Source organism: Ambystoma mexicanum, chromosome 2p (genome assembly GCF_040938575.1).
Source record: "Ambystoma mexicanum isolate Mex_15411 chromosome 2p, UKY_AmexF1_1, whole genome shotgun sequence".
Lineage (NCBI taxonomy): Eukaryota > Metazoa > Chordata > Amphibia > Caudata > Ambystomatidae > Ambystoma > Ambystoma mexicanum.
The window spans coordinates 117733309-117748425 of record NC_090923.1 but is presented as its reverse complement, the minus strand read 5'-3'; the positions used below and the strand labels follow the sequence as shown (position 1 = coordinate 117748425).

The 15117-nt window shown below is 54.3% G+C and overlaps 1 protein-coding gene and 1 long non-coding RNA gene across 2 annotated transcripts in view; one reads left to right on the top strand and one right to left on the bottom strand.

The window, feature by feature from the left end:
- The window catches only part of KBTBD12 (kelch repeat and BTB domain containing 12), a 1008581-nt gene that overhangs the window by 716216 nt on the left and 277248 nt on the right, over positions 1-15117 (top strand). The window lies entirely within an intron of this gene.
- The window catches only part of LOC138566275 (uncharacterized), a 415633-nt gene that overhangs the window by 204988 nt on the left and 195528 nt on the right, over positions 1-15117 (bottom strand). The gene's annotated exons all lie outside the window — the stretch shown is intronic.

The following is a 15117-nucleotide window of genomic DNA, read 5'->3' as shown; positions in this document are numbered from 1 at the left end:
GTATCAAGCTGGCCACGCGTAAGCACACGGAAGACCACGCTCCTGCCCAGAAAGCTGATTTACTGCCCCCCAGAGCCCCGAGCACGCTCCCACCTGCCATCTGCTGCTGCCTGACTGCATGCTGCCCACGTGCCCAGCCATTTGCTGCCTGCACATCAGCCAGGGGTGCTGTTGCTGTGACCACCCCTGCTGGAACCGAAGACTCCCGACTGGGATTCCATCGCTCCATAGCCCAGCCCCAGGACCCAGTTGCCCACCCACTGCTGCCTCTGGGGTTGTCATGTCGGGCACTGCAACATCTGGCACCACTGACAACCCCCGGCCAGAGAGGCAGAGGGGCACCAGCTTCAGTGCCAGGGAAGTTGGTGTCCTGGTGGAGCAAGTCCTGGGGCAGTATGAGGCCCTCTTCGGAAGTGTGCGCGCCGACAAGGAAGGACGGACTCGGATCTGGACGGACATCGTGACTGCCATCAACGCGGAGGGGGTGGCAGTCCGACTATTCCATCATGTCAAGAAGCGCTGGGAGGACTTCAGGTCCAGGACCCTGAACAAGGCCCGGCGCCTCTTGAAGGCAGCGGATGCTAAGGGGCGCCGGGGCCACTTGTCGGAAGATCAGATGAGGGTCCTGGAACGCATATCCCCAGCGCTCCACGTCCAGATCCTTGAGAGGCAGACCCGTCTGGAGTCGAGCGGTAAGTGTACATGCATCATGATTGTAAGCTGTGCGTGTGGTGATGTGCCAGTAGTGTGCCGCTTGCACATCTGTTTGTATGGGGCCGAGTATGGGTGGGGGTGTACAGGGCCATGAGGCTAACACATGCGAGGGCTGTCATGTGTGGGACATGGATGGTGCTTGTGTGTGTAGGCTTGCATGCCAAATGCAGTTGTGTGGGCACACATGTTTGGATGAATGTGTATGTAAGTAGGCATGTTCGTGATGTCTGGATGCCCATCTGAACACTGCGACAGTTGGCTGAGGTGTACACATGCATGCAAGTGTGGTGGTGTGCGTGCATGTGTAGTGCACTTCCTGTGTTGCATGTGATGTCTGGCTCACCTTTGCCTGCTCATGCTGTTGTATGTGTATGGATGGTGCTGGCAGTTGCGATGTGGCTGTGGTATGGCTCATGTGTGCAAGTTGAAATGACATGTGTGTTGCCGATTGTGATGCCATGTCTGAGGTTTGCCAATGCCACTCATGTGCAACTGTCATGTGTGTATGTGTCCATTGTACAGTGCCCTGATGCCTGTGTTTTATTTCTCCCTGTCTGCAGCGTCAACTGATGAAGAGGGCGGAGAAGGTGCTGTGGAGCACAGCGGCGGGGATCGCACCGCCAGCCGGAGATGCAAGGCCCGGCTCCCCTCCCATGTTGTGATCTCATCTGGGAGTGAGGAGTCCGGTGCCACATCCCAGGCCGCAGCTGCCGGGGGGAGGTCCAAGAGGCAGAGGTCGGAGCTGGACTCCTCGGCAGCAGAAGGGGCAGCTGGGACCCCACAGGGCCCAACGGGGGAAGATGGCACCGAGTCATCCAGGTTGGTGGGGGGTTTGGTGGAGGAGGAAGCCGTGCAAGCGACAGAGACGGGTCTGGAGGTGGGGATTCCACTTGTGCTAGTGGTGCAGTGCAGGACCAGGGACAGGAGGCAGCACAGGTCGCCGCGGAGGTGCCTGTGTGTAATCCTGTCCCTGATCCTGTCACTGCATCCTCTTGCACCAGCAGAGATGCCTACGTCCAGACCCGTTTTCAGGCAGGGGATGCCCTCACGACAACTGGCCTTCCTCTGCCGGCGGACGTGGCTATCCGGGTCCGGGTTGAGCCTGTCCTGACTGGTGTGGCGTTGCGTCAACGGGCCATGCGAGGTGACCTGCAGTCTTTTCATGAGGAGACTGCACGTCATCTCGAATGGCTCGTTGACCGCGTCGGCCTACTGGAACAGGTCACCCAGGCCGGATTCCTCCGTTTGCTGCAGCTTGCTCAGACCCCCTCCTCAACTGAACACCCTATGCGCCAGTCGTCCTCCGTGCCATCTTCCCACCCATTTGTCACCTGGGTGCCCTGTGGAGCTGCCTCTGACGGTGCGGCCAGGCTTGTGGAGGAGGCATCCCTGCCACAGTCGGGAGTCGGACGTCCAGCAGGGATGGCCACATCAACGGCTGCACCCCAGCCGGTGGAGGATGTGCAGGCAGCAGGAGGCAGTGCACGGGCAGAGACACAGCAGCAGCAGCAACGAGGTGGGAGCCATGATGGCTCGGGGCCTTCGACATCGGAGGGGCAGGCATCGGCCGGAGGGCAGGAGGACCCAGGACGGGTAGTGTCTTCCGTGTGGCAGCGGTTGGGCCACGCCATAGATGCGGAGCGGCAGCGGGCAGAAGAGGCACGGCTCACGATGGTCAGGGCGGAGAACTCCATGCAGCGGGCCCTGAGGCGGGCCGAGTGCCTCGAGGCAATCCGCAGGGAGTTTGGGGTGAACATGTCGACGGCCCTGCGGACACTCGGGGCCATGGAGGAGGACCGCCTCTGGGACATTGAGCAGGAGTTCGATGATGCCCTGGCCCGGAACATCCCGAAGTGAGCCGTCGGACTAGCCCGCTGCCCTTGTAAATAGGTCTGTAGTTAGTGTTAGGTTTCCTTTGGTTTTGCATTTTTTTTGGACCTTTTGGACAATGGGCCAAATTTTTGTGTATAGTTTTTTTTCTTTAGGTAGTGTTATTAGATAGGTTTCATTTATTCTGTTGGGATCATGGACCCTGGATTATTTATCTGTATGTAGTTGACTTTTGGATTATCATTTTTTTTTATGATTTACCCATGGAGCAATGGTTTTCGAATTTAATTTTCCATTGGATTTACTTTTGTGGACTGTGACTTTGGACAACTTTCCTTTGGATTATGATTTGTGGTTTTGCATTATTTCACGGACCTGCTGGTTTATTTTTTTTTTATTTCCATTATTGTTTGTTTATCTTTGATTCAAATTATGTTGCTTTTAATACATATTTTTTCGTCAAACTTCAATGTGTAGTATCATCTCATTGGTTTCATGCATATCATGATATGGGTTTTGACATTCACTGACACCCATTGGGTGTATGTGAGGGACATGTGTTCATTTGCAAACTTGCAATTGGGGTTCTATCATGTTATTGCCATTTCTAAGTGGGTGGATGCAATACTCGGGTGGGTGTTTGGCATTTGGAGGCTGACCATAAGGGCCAGGGATCTAGATTGTGATGACATGTTGGCTGGGGGACATGAGTGGGGGCCTGGTGGAGGGTGCCCTGCACTGCTGGGGGGTGGGGGTGATGGGAGACATGAGTGGGGGCCTGGTGGAGGGTGCCCCGGCACTGCTGGGGGGTGGGGGTGATGGGAGACATGAGTGGGGGCCTGGTGGAGGGTGCCCCTGCACTGCTGGGGTGTGTGTGTGATGGGAGACATGAGTGGGGGCCTGGTGGAGGGTGCCCCTGGATGCTGGGGGGTGCGGGTGGTGGGAGACACGAGTGGGGGCCTGGTGGAGGGTGCCCCTGGATGCTGGGGGGTGGGGGTGCAGGGGGACATGAGTGGGGGCCTGATGGAGGCTGCCCCTGCACTGCTGGGGGTTGGGGTCGTGGGAGACTTGAGTGGGGGCCTGGTGGAGGGTGCCCCTGCACTGCTGGGGGGTGGGGTTGGTGGGGGACATGAGTGGGGGCCTGGTGGAGGGTGCCCCTGGATGCTGGGGGATGGGAGTGGTGACATGAGTGAGGGCCTGGTGGAGGGTGCCCCTGGATGCTAGGGGGTGGGGGTGCAGGGGGACATGAGTGGGGGCCTGGTGGAGGCTGCCCCTGCACTGCTGAGGGGTGGGGGTGATGGGAGACATGAGTGGGGGCCTGGTGGAGGGTGCCCTGCACTGCTGGGTGGTGGGGGTGCAGGGAGACATGAGTGGGGGCCTGGTGGAGGCTGCCCCTGCACTGCCGGGGGGTGGGGGTGGTGGGAGACATGAGTGGAGGCCCGGTGGAGGGTGCCCTGCACTGCTGGGGGGTGGGGGTGATGGGAGACATGAGTGGGGGCCTGGTGGAGGCTGCCCTGCACTGCTGGGGGGTGGGGGTGGTGGGAGACATGAGTGGGGGCCTGGTGGAGGCTGCCCCTGCAGTGCTGGGGGTTGGGGGTGATGGGAGACATGTGTGGGGGCCTGGTGGAGGGTGCCCCTGGATGCTGGGGGGTGGGGGTGATGGGAGACATGAGTGGGGGCTTGGTGGAGGGTGCCCCTGCACTGCTGGGGGGTGGGGGTGGTGGGAGACATGAGTAGGGGCCTGGTGGAGGGTGCCCTGCACTTCTGGGGGTGGGGGTGCAGGGAGACATGAGTGGGGGCCTGGTGGAGGGTGCCACTGCACTGCTGGGGGGTGGGGGTGATGGGAGACATGAGTGGGGGCCTGGTGGAGGGTGCCCTGCACTGCTGGGGGGTGGGGGTGCAGGGAGACATGAGTGGGGGCCTGGTGGAGGGTGCCCCTGGACTGCTCGGGGGGGGGGGGTGATTGGAGACATGAGTGGGGGCCTGGTGGAGGGTGCCCCTGCACTGCTGGGGGGTGTGGGTGATGGGAGACATGAGGGGGGGGCTGGTGGAGGGTGCCCCTGCACTGCTGGGGGGTGTGGGTGATGGGAGACATGAGTGGGGGCCTGGTGGAGGGTGCCCTGCACTGCTGGGGGGTGGGGGTGCAGGGAGACATGAGTGGGGGCCTGGTGGAGGGTGCCCCTGCACTGATGGGGGGGTGGGGGTGGTGGGAGACATGAGTGGGGGCCTGGTGGAGGGTGCCCTGCACTGCTGGGGGGTGGGGGTGCAGGGAGACATGAGTGGGGGCCTGGTGGAGGGTGCCCCTGCACTGCTGGGTGGTGAGGGTGGTGGGGGACATGAGTGGGGGCCTGCTGGAGGCTGCCCCTGCACTGCTGGGGGGTGGGGGTGATGGGAGACATGAGTGGGGGCCTGGTGGAGGGTGCCCCTGGATGCTGGGGGGTGGGGGTGGTGGGAGACATGAGTGGGGGCCTGGTGGAGGGTGCCCCTGGATGCTGGGGGGTGGGGGTGCAGGGGGACATGAGTGGGGGCCTGGTGAAGGCTGCTCCTGCACTGCTGGAGGGTGGGGGTGGTGGGAGACATGAGTGGGGGCTTGGTGGAGGGTGCTCCTGCACTGCTGGGGGGTGGGGGTGGTGTGGGACATGAGTGGGGGCCTGGTGGAGGGTGCCCCTGGATTCTGGGGAGTGGGGGTGGTGGGAGACATGAGTGGGGGCCTGGTGGAGGGTGTCCCTGGATGCTGGGGGTGGGGGTGCAGGGGGACATGAGTGGGGCCTGGTGGAGGCTCCCCCTGCACTGCTGGGGGTGGGGGTGATGGGAGACATGAGTGTGGGCCTGGTGGACCCTGCACTGCAGGGGGGGTGGGGGTGCAGGGAGACATGAGTGGGGGCCAGGTGGAAGCTGCCCCTGCACTGCTGGGGGGTGGGGGTGGTGGGAGACATGAGTGAGGGCCTGGTGGAGGGTGCCCTGCACTGCTGGGGGTTGGGGGTGAGGGAAGACATGAGTGGGGGCCTGGTGGAGGCTGCCCTGCACTGCTGGGGGGGGGGGGTGGTGGGAGACATGAGTGGGGGCCTGGTGGAGGCTGCCCCTGCACTGCTGGGGGGTGGGGGTGATGGGAGACATGGGTGGGGGCCTGGTGGTGGGTGCTCCTGGATGCTGGGGGGTGGGGGTGATGGGAGACATGAGTGGGGGCCTGGTGGTGGGTGCCCCTGCACTGCCGGGGGTTGGGGTGATGGGAGTCATGAGTGGGGGCCTGGTGGAGGGTGCCCTGCACTGCTAGGGGGTGGGGGTACAGGGAGACATGAGTGGGTGCCTGGTGGAGGGTGCCCCTGCACTGCTGGGGGGTGGGGGTGGTGGGGGACATGAGTGGGGGCCTGGTGGAGGCTGCCCCTGCACTGCTGGGGGGTGGGGGTGATGGGAGGCATACGTGGGGGCCTGGTGGAGGGTGCCCCTGCACTGCTGGGGGGTGTGGGTGATGGGAGACATGAGTGGGGGCCTGGTGGAGGGTGCCCCTGGATGCTGGGGGGTGGGGGTGGTGGGAGACATGAGTGGGGGCCTGGTGGAGGGTGCCCCTGGATGCTGGGGGGTGGGGGTGCAGGGGGACATGAGTGGGGGCCTGGTGGAGGCTGCCCCTGCACTGCTGGGGGTGGAGGTGGTGGGAGACATGAGTGGGGGCCTGGTGGAGGGTGCCCTGCACTGCTGGGGGGTGGGGGTGCAGGGAGACATGAGTGGGGGCCTGGTGGAGGCTGCCCCTGCACTTCTGGGGGGTGGGGGTGGTGGGAGACATGAGTGGGGGCCTGGTGGATGGTGCCCTGCACTGCTGGGGGGTGGGGGTGATGGGAGACATGAGTGGGGGCCTGGTGGAGGCTGCCCTGCACTGCTGGGGAGTGGGGGTGGTGGGAGACATGAGTTGGACATGAGTGGGGGCCTGGCGGAGGGTGCCCCTGGGGGCTGGGGGTGCAGGGGGACATGCTTTGGTGGGCAGTAGTGCAAGGTGACATGTGGGTTGGCTGGGGGGCATGGGCATGGTGGATGGGCTGCCTGCGGGACATGTGCAGGGTAGGCCCCTGTGGTGTGGGCCGCCTGCAGGGGCCGTGGAGGGTGTAAAGGGAACACCTTGGAGGACCCACACGTGCAATTCACGTGTGGTGCTCCCCGCGCACCCCTGGAATACACGTACCGTGATGGAATCGCGTGTGATACTTCCTGCGCACCCCTGAAATACACGTACCCTGCTGCTTTTGCGTGTGATACTTCCCGCACACCCCTGGAATACACGTACCCTGCTGCTTTGGCGTGTGATACTTCCCGCGCACCCCTGGAATACACGTACCGTGATGGAATCACGTGTGATACTTCCTGCGCACCTCTGAAATACACGTACCCTGCTGCTTTTGCGTGTGATACTTCCCCCGCACCCCTGGAATACACGTACCCTGCTGCTTTTGCGTGTGATACTTCCCGCGCACCCCTGGAATACACGTACCCTGATGGAATCGCGTGTGATACTTCCCGCGCACCCCTGAAATGCACGTACCCTGCTATTTTTGCGTGTGGTACTTCCCGGGCACCCCTGGAATACACGTGCCCTGATGGAATTGAGTGTGTTACTTCCCACGCACCACTCAAATACACATTCCCCGCTTGGCGTTTGCTGTTTGGCAGCCCTGTGAACTGGTCCAGGGTTAGCGCAGCCCTTTGCGATGATTTGGGAATTTTGAAGGCTTTTCCTTGCGCAAGGGCGTTCTTGGGAGCGTAACTGGCGCTGCTGCAGGGTCGCTGCGCCACTCTGCGCCACGGCTGGTTTCGGAGGCTAAAACCCATGAATACGCTGTGCGATGAAAATGATTTTTTCGCACGCGGCTGGCGCAGTGTATCGCACGGGGACACTGTGCGCCAGCCGCGTGCGCCACTTTTGTGCGAATTTCTATGAATTACCCTGTAAGTTGGGTAACACTAAAGAACTGTTGTCTGTCAATAGTGTGAAGATGCCTCTCTGGGGGGGGAGAACATGCGCTCCACAAGTACCTGTTATGTTAGCCAAGTAATTCTATTAAGATTAGCATCCAGATCCTACAATCCAATACTAAATGGGGCTTGATCCACGGAGAAATGTGCAGGCACATTGTTCACAAAGGTGATCTGTGGATTTACTGGGAGCAGAAAGTCAATGCAAATGATGCTCTTATTCCCCTCTCCCCCAACCCCCGAACACACAAGTGTCGGGAGCGTGCATTCAACAGTAATGTATTGCATGTTCACAGCTTCTACTTCTGGCAGTGCATTTCACGATGAAAGTCCTTTAAAGGGGCTGTCACCTTCAAAGGTAAAACAAATTAAAAAAGCATTTCTATCCCTATTTGAGCGATAGAAATGCAAGCGCGACAGCAGCAGATCATACCACTGATAAAATAGTCTAAGAAAAATAAATACACAGAAGGGTAAAATGACCATTCTTTACATTGCAAACACCCCCCATAGATCATCTCACCTAGAAGCAAAGACATGTGTTAAAATCACCACACCACATTTAGTGTACTCTTACCATCACATGCAAAGAAACCAACAGTTCAGAATCAAAACCTATTAAAAAAAAGATCAGAAAAGTGTCCCTTTCTCCCTTGGTCATGTCATGTTATGCTATTGGGTCTCCTATAGCATGATTTCTGCCACTTTCTTTGTCTCTTCGCACTGCGGGGCCCGCCTGAGAATGGGTTGGGAATTGGATAGAAGGAAATTAGTAGGGCAAAGGGGAGTATAGTATACATCCTGCAGTGTTGATCCATACAGAAGAAGAGACCCTGATCTCAGTGGGTGTCTAAGTGTGTTTTGTGGGCATCGTCTGGTGGCACCTGGCCTGAGTGACCAATGGCAGGCAAAGTTTATTATCAGGTGTGAGTTTTTGGGGTGACCCCGTCGAGTTTATGCATATAGATCATGCGCTTTGGGGTAAGGTCATGTGCTTTGAGTTAGTGGTTTGGGTGTATGGCATGGAGGTTTCAGTGATATTGAGTTATGAGATGCTAGTTAGGGTGAGATGCCTAAAGTCTGGTTGCTAATGGTATTGGGTGAAGATATGTCAGGTATTCCTTTCAACAGATCAATCTAGCCCATTGAGGAAACTGATGGGCCCTGATGTGTTCACAAGTAGCCTTTAGACTTGTACCTTGTGCACATGATTGAATCGCTTTTTGGCCTGAACGGGTAAGATCACTTGTCTTATGATCAGCCATTTACCTAATGGTTCCAGAGTCTTTGTCATCTGTTCACTGTCTGCCTAAAAACATATTGTCCTGCTCAGGAATCATTTTATTTCTGGAGTGGGCCAGAGGGGGCAATGTGTTGTTTTTTTTTTGTTTTTTTTTTGCCGGGTATCACTGGAAAGACCCATAGAAGTATAAATTGGTATGTAAGTTTTTGTGGGTTCTTTGGGCGTCCAGCTCCATGTGCATGACAGCGAACATTATGCCTCCTTGCAGTTGCCTGCTCTAGCAAGGGAATGTCAGGAGCACCCTGCTGCTGCTGGATCTTACTGATCTTGGGAGTTTGTAGGGGGCGATTTTCTTTTAGCTGAATTCTCTCTCTCTCTCTCTCTCTCTCTCTCTCTCTCTCTCTCTCTCTCTCTCTCTCTCTCTCTCTCTCTCTCTCTCTTGTCTCATGCAATCTGCAATAATCATGATATGATAGGATTTTTAGAACGTGCTTAATACCCAGAGGTTTCTAAGTGCGTACCCGGGGAACGAAAATGTGGTGCTTCATGTCTTCTTGCTTCCAAGGCAAGCATGTTGCCCCTGAGCTATCCTCTTGAGACATGAAGTAGCATGGTTGGTACATGCATGGGTAACACATTCAGAAGATCATTGATGCTGTGTATGCGAACTCCAGTGCACACGCTATGGATGACGATCCAACTATTTAGTGGAGGGTTACTGTAGAATTGATCTATTTTTATTTCAGTAGTTTGCTTTCAAAATAAGTATTATTTCTTGTTCGATTTTCAAAATGTGTTTATACAGAAAAACACATTCGTGAAGTTTTTTCAATAGATTTTTCATTCAAGTTTCAATGTAATTCCAAAGAAATTATTTGCATAAAAGGTCAACTTTACATTTAAAGGAATATTTGTATTATCCCGGTGATATGTTAAGATACTATACATTCAAGAATTTTCCAGCCTCGAAGGCTTTTCTTCAGGCGTTAAACTTCATGTCTTCCCTAAAACTATAAATGATAATCCTATAGATATCCAATGCCTACATAAAGCTCCTTGTCACATCCAATTCTGTTGAAGATAAGATCATTAACATTTCGAAGCAAAGAAATCTTACTGTTGTCATAAACCAGTTCTGATCAATGTTAATATGTCTACAAAGCTTGCACGAAAGTTCAGTAACATTTAAGCCAAACATCCCACACCTGTTATCTTAGTTGTTGTTATGATGCCAGTATGTCTACCTTATGCACATATATTATAACCTTACCAATCTTCCAATATTGGAAAGGTACCAAGATTCAAGGATATCCTTTTAATTAAAAAGGTCCAAGAAACATTCTGTATATTACTGTATCTTTTCTTCTTACAGCTGTAGACTAAATAAAACACTGCATCACCTCCATATTCCCTTTGGAAATGTGTATAGGTTAACTAAAAGCTTAAACCCTCATTACTGCACAAAATTATATCATCTTAACTCTCGCTCTGCTGTCAAACATTCCTGTGATATCTGCCGCCTTCTAGAGGAACTGGACCTTGACGTGCTCGGTCTCACTGAGACATGGTTCACGGCCAGCTCTGTCACCAGCTTTGACACATTCTTACCTGACGGATACAAGATCCTCTCCGTGGCCAGGCCCAACCGTGCTGGGGGGGTGTGGCCCTTATCTTCCCTGAGTGGATTCCTGCCACTGTTACTCCCACGCAGATCTACTCCTCTTTTGAATGTCTTGTCTGCCGACTCTCTCTCTCTCCTAGCCATTCCCTTACCGTGGCTACTATCTATCGGCCACCTGGTCAAATCTCCTCCTTCCTCTCCGACCTCTCCTCCTCACTCTTATCCTCAACCACTCAACTCCTCCTTCTTGGAGACTTCAACATCCACCTGGATACCTCCTGTCCCCCCTCTGGACTCTTTCGCGACCTCTGCGACTCTCTTTCACTCTCTATCCTCCTGTCTGGGCCAACCCATTCTGCAGGGCACACTCTTGAAGCTCTGATCTCCTCTGACCTTCCCCTCTCTGTCCCTCTCTCCACTCCTCTCTCTTGGACTGATCACTTTCTCCTATCCTCCCACCTCACCCTCCCTACCCCACAGGCAAAGCCACCCTCATCACTGCCACCTTCCTTCTTGGTCATCCGACCTATGAAGCGCGTGTCAGTTGAGGCTTTTGCTGCCACCTTCTCGCCCCCTCCTCTCCCTTCGGCTGACTCCCACCCTGACACAGCCCTCTCCACTCTCCACTCTGCTATATCTGCTACTCTTGATATCCTTGCCCCTGTCATGAGAATCCGCCTGAAGCCCAAAGCCAAATGTAACTCCTGGTATGACTCGGATCCCGTCACCCTTAAACGCAAGTGCAGGGTGGCAGAGAGGAAATGGCGTGCTTCATGTACATCCTCTGACAAACTGGCCTGTCGCCTGCTCCAAAGGCAATACCGGCTCTCCGTTCTCTCCAAGAAGAGAGCCCTCATCCAAGCCCGCATCTCTGCAGCATCTAACAATTCGGCCGAACTCTTTAAAATCTGCAAGGAGCTGGCCAATCCTGCTGCAGTCTCTACCTCTCCTGTCCCCTCCCAGGCCCTCTGCACAGCACTGGCCTCTCTCTTCATTTCAAAAACACAGGACATCCTGTCTTCACTCTCCTCCTATCACCTCCCCCCCTCTATTCCCTGCTCTCCCTCTGGCCCTTCTGCAGCCACCTCTCCTCTCCCCTTCTCTGCCTTTCCCCTTTTTTCTGCTGACGAGGTTTCGAGACAAGTCCGATCTATGAAAGTCTCGTCAAAACAGGTCCACCCCTGTTCCTCCAAAACTATAAAGGACCACATTGACTCCTTGGCCCATGCCCTTTCTGACTTCTGCAATCACTCTTTCACCTCTGGAGTCTTCCCATCCCCTCTCAAGCACTCCCTTGTGCACCCCCTTCTTAAGAAGCCCTCTTCCAACCCCTCCTGCCCAGCTAACTACCGCCCAATCTCTATCACTCCCTTCCTGGGCAAGCGCCTGGAGAAACTGGCCATTTCCCAGCTTAATCTCCATGCTGAATCTGTTGGCAGTCTTCATGACCATCAGTCTGGCTTCAGAGCTGCCAGAAGCACGGAAACTACTCTCCTAAACATCCGTGAGGACCTGCTCTCGAACCTTGATTCTAACATTCCTTGTGTGCTCATTTTGCTTGATCTCTCTTCTGCCTTTGATACTGTCAACCATACCATCCTGCTCAACCATCTCCCTGATAAACTGGGTATCACTGGTCAGGCTCTGTCATGGCTGACCTCTTTCCTCTCCAATCGACCCTCCCAGGTACAACTGTGGTCTTTCCTTTCTGACAACTTTTTCTCTACCTGTGGTATCCCCCAGGGTTCTAACCTCTCCCCTGGCTCTTCAACCAGTATCTGGCACTTCTCGCCCACCGCATCGCCGCTCTCTGCCCCTACTTCCAGTGCTATGCGGATGATACCCAGCTCATTTTCAGGCTACCCTCGGCCTCCTGTTCTCCTTCCCTCATCTCTGACTGTCTTTCTGCTATCCAGGACTTGTGTGCCGCCAATGACCTCTGCCTTAATGCCATTAAGACTGAGATTCTACTCATCGGCACACCCACTCCCTCCTTCCCTGCAGCTCTCTGGCCAGCCTCTCTTGGCCCTCTTCCTGCTCCTACCTGCAAGGCAAAAAACCTCGGGGTCATCTTCGACTCCACACTCTCCTTCTCTACTCACATATCTGACGTCGCTAAGAAGTCACACTACCAGCTACACCTCCTCAGAGGTATCCTTCCTTTCCTCTCCTTCCCCCAGAAGCTCACTGTCTCTAGAGCCCTGGTTCTCTCAAAGCTGGACTACTGTAACAGCCTCTATCTAAATCTGCCTGCCTCTACTCTCCGCCCTTTGCAACTCATCCAGAACAGGACTGTGAGACTTGTCCTTGGCCTCAAGCCCAGGGACCGTATCTCTCCAGGACTGAAATCACTACACTGGCTCCCAGTGACTGCGATGATCAAGTTCAAAACCCTCTGCATTGTCCACAAGGCCTTCTGGAGCCTTGGGCCAAAATACCTTCAACTCGCTCTTCCTAAATATCTTCCTTCTCGAGCTCTTCGCTCATCCGCCTCCAACTCCCTCAGGGTCAGCCACTTCTCCAAACAACGAGTTGGTGGCAGATCTCTCTCTACTGTAGGGGCCTCCCTCTGGAACAGCCTTCCTGCCTCCCTGAAACTTGAGGAGAACCATCTCCGGTTCCGGAAGCACCTCAAATCCTTCCTCTTCGCCTCCGCTTTCTCTCCCCCTCTCCTTTGCTAAAGTTACTGAAACTGCACTGAATCTGCAACTGGGCCACTCGCTGTTCTCGGTCCTTGGCCCAGCCACTCTCCCCCGCACTGCCTCCTTGGCACCCCCTGCACTACGGGACTGTGTCTGTATCCCACAGCCCCCCCTTCCCAGCACTTGTTATTTCCTGTATGCTATTGACCCTGTAATGCACTTTCCCCTCTCCCTTTCCCCTTTGCACTTCTCCTTTTCCCCTCTACCCTTGCACTTGCGCGATCTGAATGACACCTGGCCTAGTAGGATCGTTGTCTGTCTCCCTCCCTTGCCTCGTCGCACCTTGAAACACTTGTGTATAGGCGCGTTACAAATGCCATTTCATATCATCATATCATATCATCATACGTTGAATTTTTCTGATTATCTCCATGCTCAGTATGATTTCACTTCTGCAAAAGCTGCAATATTTATTTTTTGCAGGTTTAATTACATTCAGGCCAGAAGGACTATTATGTTTGTCACAAGTGAAGAAGAGGAATTATAGCAGCATTGAATATTTAGTTTGAAAGCAAACTAGTGAGAATAAATCAAAGCCAAATTCTAAAAGGTGTTGAGATAATGCTTTAATAAGTAGTAAGAGAGTCATCCATAGATTGTGCAGTGGGGTTTGTGTAAGAGCTGTATATGACACCAATAGTCTGCAGATTATTTATAGGTTTCTCTAACAGCCAATTCACTCACAGTACCAAATACATATAGGAATGTAGTTTGAGGGATTCTAGTGACAATAGGGAGTACTACAAAAAGACATTGTGTATTCAAAACATAATCCATCAACAAATAAGTGTATCTGCTCTGGACTCTGCTTTGAGTTGCTGCGGTGTAAATGAATGAATGCACCTTTTTCTTCAAACTAAATTCCCCTGTGTATGTGGGTTTGTGTTTGCAAAGCTGTCATCTCTGGGAAATGCTGTTCACTATTGGATTATGTTCATAAATATAAGCCTACATTTATTCACTCTCTTGCTCATTCACTGACCCGCTCATTCATTGACGTATTCACTCCCACAGTTTAGTATAGTCCGCATTAATTGAATATTGGGAAGAGGATATCCTTAACATGTAGTTAGCCATGAAAATGCATGTTGGCAAAACCCCTGAGAGAAGACCTCCTTGAAACCTACTATGACAAGGATACAAAACTTTCCGTCGTTACTGCTTCCACACCTCTAAGTTTGCTGTTGCAAGTTTAAGAATTAGTATATTTTAAACACTGCAGAACAGATGTTTTAAAAACCTAGATTTCCCCTAAAAGCAAGGCCTAATTTATGATATGACATGATATGATATGGCATTTATAACGTGCCTATACACGAGTGTTTCAAGGCGCGACGAGGCAAGGGAGGGGGAACAAGGAAAAACAGACAGCGATCCTACTAGGCCAGGTATCATTCAGATCGCGCAAGTGTATGGGAAAGGGGAAAGGGAAAAGTGCGAGGGGGAAGGGAGAGGGTAAAGTGCAATACGTGGGATAGTAGAATAAATAAGATAATAAAACGGCCAACAGGTGGCAAGTGCAAGGTAAGTGCAGACATAAGTGCTGGTAGGGGGACTGTGGGAATACAGAAAACAGTCCCCAGGTGCAGGGGTTGCCAGGGAGGCAGTGCAGGTGAGCAACTGGTGGCGCCTGGGCCTGGGATCAGAAGGGTGGCCAGGTAACCAGTGCAGTTTCTGTCAAGAATTCAGCAGGGGAGCTGGGGAGAGAAAGCAGAAGCAGAGGAAGGTTTTGAGGTGCTTCCAGAACCGGAGATGGTTCTCAAGTTTCAGGGAGGCTGGAAGGCTTTTCCAGAGGGAAGAGGGTGAAGGAAGAGCTTGAGAGGGAAGATATTTAGGAAGAGAGAGTTGAAGGTATTGCGGCCACAGGCCCCAGAAGGCCTTGTGGACAATGCAGAGAGTTTTGAACTTAATCCTCACAGCCACTGGGAGCCAGTGCAGAGATTTCAGTCCTGGAGAGATACGATCCCTGGGCTTGAGGCCAAGGACAAGTCTCACAGTCCTGTTCTGTATAAGTTGCAGAGGGCGGAGAGTGGAGGCAGGCATAA